At 39.8% G+C, this 3646-nt stretch overlaps 1 pseudogene; it reads right to left on the bottom strand.

Annotated features, from left to right (window-relative positions):
• Positions 1 to 1020: 1020 nt before the first annotated feature.
• LOC101663781 lies at positions 1021 to 1540 on the bottom strand (annotated as a pseudogene).
• Positions 1541 to 3646: the final 2106 nt, after the last annotated feature.

The following is a 3646-nucleotide window of genomic DNA, read 5'->3' as shown; positions in this document are numbered from 1 at the left end:
GGGATAAAAACAGACCCTGATACGGAGGAGGTTGGACCTCTATGTGAAGAGTGTGTTGGGATAAAAACAAACCAGCAGTTCAGGAGTCAGGATGACAAGCTTGTTCACCATTTATACAGCAGGTCCTAAGCGGCAGCATCGCTAACCAGCTATTTAGGTTTTTCACCAGCAAGGTCTTAAAGCATTCCATGAATCACCTTTTACGTAACACAGATTTTAACTTTCCATAAAAAAAAAAAAGTTATCTAAAATGAACAAATACCTACCTAAAACCTTTAAGCCATACTAACATTAGTCTGGTTTTCTTTATTTGGGTTGGAAGGTTTTGAGTAGTGGTAAGATTTTTTTTGCACACAGGGGACTTTGCAAATAGTTTCATTTATATGATTCTATAGGTGTGGATTTGAGAGATTTGAGAGAGTTGTTTAATAAATTACTGGATCATTTATTTGATTTAATAACTTATGGCTTACAAGTCCCCCCCCCTTTTTTCCTTGATGTTATCTCCTTGAGTTACTCAGAAGGATATCATCCATCCCTGTAACAACAGGGTTGTTAAATCCCATTTTTATTTAGAACAGTTTTTGGTGAAAGTAAAACAAAATAAAATGTACATATGTATTTATGCATACACACAGAAAAACAAAGAACCAACCATCCAGAATGGTCCTTAGGCATACATTATGGTTTAAACAAGTTCTGATTCAGTAATAACAAAGTAGAACTTCCAATATTTAGAAAAGCTATTTTGTAATGCAGAGGAAATAATATACCATGGTATCAAATATTCTTTTCCAATAAATGAAGCAACTACCGAAAGCTTTATTTGTTCAAAGTAATCAGTGCTATTTATACAACAACAAAATAACAACTCCCACAGTACTCCTCCAAAAAACACACATCAAACTTGATTTCCATTAAAATGTAGTTATTCTTCTCACTAATAATTCAAAACAGAAACAAAAAAAAAACCCAAGACCCACTATATATATATATATATACAGAAAGCAATGCAAACAATTATTGAGCTTCATCTTCTGGACAAGAATGCCAAGTTAGTCTCTCTTCATAAAACAATGATAATTTGAGGGCATTTCATGTTTTCCTCTTTTGCCAGCACCAAGTCTGCCTCATCTGAATCTTTCCATTTCATGAGAAACGTCAATTTCCCACTGCTGTCTGTAGCACCAAATATTCCTTCAGGATGAAGACCTCTGGCAAAGCCCCTTGGTTTGTCAGCAGCATCTCTTTTCTTCTTTGATTTGCTGTTGTCAGATTCACAGTCAGGTAAAGACTTCCTTTGAATACCATCTTTTTCTTTACCAGCTTTTTGAGAATTGAGAAATGCTTCCATTAATTCCGGAAAAACTAAATTTTCTTCAGGTTCCCATGTATTATCAACATCTGTAAACCCCATCCATTTTAAGAAATATTCCACCTTCCCACTCACAACACACCGGTCCAGTACTTTTTCTACCACAAATTCTTCAGGTTCAGCCTCTTCTACTTTTTAACCCTTTCGATTCTGTTTCTTTCCCATTTTTTGCCTCCGGGGTTCGGCGCCTGTCGGTTCCCAGAGGGGAGGGGGAGAGAGGAGGGAGAGGGGCGATGGCAGGAGTCTTCATGGCGCAGGCTTTTCTGCTCTGATAAAGTATTTTAAAGGAAGTCAAGTATCCTCACCTGGAAATGTTGTGGGTAGAGAAAAATGTGGAGCTCAATGAAGTAAAAATGGCAAAAGACGTGACTGAAGGGAGTTTCGCGCAGCTACATGAATGTGTTAGGCTGGGAACTTTAGAGAAACAAATGCACAGAAAATCATGTATAAAACAGTGTTTTATATAAATGATAAGTGCACATAAAGCAAACATCTCTACCCAGAGCTGCGCAAGCTCAGAAATCCAATATTATCCCATATGTCCGACACCAATGCACAAAGTCTTCCAGCATCACATAAAAGAGACAAATGAGGCCGAGTTTCAGGGGGAAAGCCAAGTCAGTTAAAGGAAAATCATCTGAGGATTGGCATGGGGCTCCACACCGGTGTCCTGCACCCAAGGCTGTATCATGGTAGGTCCATGTGGCTTCGGTTCAGGGATGTCTTGGAGGAAGTGAGGCTTGGAAGCAAAAGGAGTTAACTGGCTAAAGCATCTTCACCCTGGACTGACCTTCACAATGCAAGAGACCCAAGAAATTAAAAAACAAGGCTGACCAAGCTATGTATAACTCTGCGCTTCAAAGAACCCCACCTTTGGTTATCGTCCAGTTTGGGATGATAAGTTAACCTCAGTGAGGTAACCTTGTTGTGAAACACAAGGAGATACAAAAAGCTCCATTGTTTAATGGAACTAGGACCCACAGGAACCTGCAGGATTCAAGGTTTATCCATATCCTAATGATTATAGGAAATTTTAATGCTTATTGACCACATAAAAAGTAAGTTCTAGGGGCATACTTGAAATGATAAACGTAACTCTGGGTGAGGAAACACAGAAGGTCAGCCCAGGAAATGCAGGATTCACTGTTTCCTTCACATCCAAGCAAATCCAGGAGGCAAGGTTTGAGCTGAGATAAGTGAAACTGTTTGAGGCCCCATTTAGTAGAGGCAGGCTAAACACCAGAAAGTGTCTCTCTAATGTTATATTTATGTATCTCATGGAAATAAATTTGGAACTGAGATATGTGAAACTGCTTGAAGGACCATTGGTCTGAAATAAAAGCAATTCATAATGGAAAGTTGTGGTGGAACACATGACCTTTCCCATAAAGTGTTTGAATGGAAGTCAAGTATCCTCACCTGGCAAAGTTGTGGGTAGAGAAAAATGTTGAGCTCAAGGAAGTTAAAATAGCTAAAGACACCACTGAAAGGAGGTTTGTGTAGCTTTCGGAGTGTGTTAGTCTGGGAACTTTAGTGAAACAAATCCACAGAAATTTATGAATAAAACAGATTTTTATATAAATGTTAAGTGCACATCAAGAAAATATCCCTACCCATAGCTTCCCAAGCTCACAAGTCCAGAATGATCTCATATGTGGGATCCCAATTCATAAAGTCTACCTCCATCTCACAAAAGAGACGAAATTAAGCCAACTGCAAGGGGAAAGCCAAGACAGTGAAAGGGAAATCATCTCAGGACTGGCAGTGGTCTCCACACGACTGTCCGGCACCCAGGTCTGTATCACGGAAGGTCTATGTGGATACTGCTCAGAGATATCTTGAAGGAAGTGAGCCGTGGAAGCAATAACTGGAGCTGTTAACTGGATAAGACATCTTCACCCTGGACTGACCTTTACAAAGCAACAGACCATAGACTCGAATGGCGAGGCTCACAGAGCCATGCATGCCTCAGTCCTCCAATTAACCCCACCTGTGTTTATCAGCCAGGTCCGGACGATAAGCTAACTACCGCAGTAAGCAAACCTACTTGAGAAACAGGAAGATACGTAAAGCTCCATTGTTTAATGCAATTAAAACACACAGGAACCTGCAGGATTCAAGGTTTCCCATGTCCTCTCTATTATTATGGGAAGCTGTAATGATTGTTACCCACAGAAAAAGGAAGTGTTGAATGTACTCTTGAGATGACAAACATATCTCTGATGTGGCAAGGCAGAAAAAGGCAGCCCAGGAAACGCATAATTCACTGTT

This window comes from Echinops telfairi, unplaced genomic scaffold, assembly GCF_000313985.2.
Source record: "Echinops telfairi isolate 266 unplaced genomic scaffold, ASM31398v2 ScPeMD7_4342;HRSCAF=5098, whole genome shotgun sequence".
Classification (NCBI taxonomy): domain Eukaryota; kingdom Metazoa; phylum Chordata; class Mammalia; order Afrosoricida; family Tenrecidae; genus Echinops; species Echinops telfairi.
The sequence above is the reverse complement of the archived record's forward strand: the minus strand, read 5'-3'. Positions and strand labels throughout refer to the sequence as shown.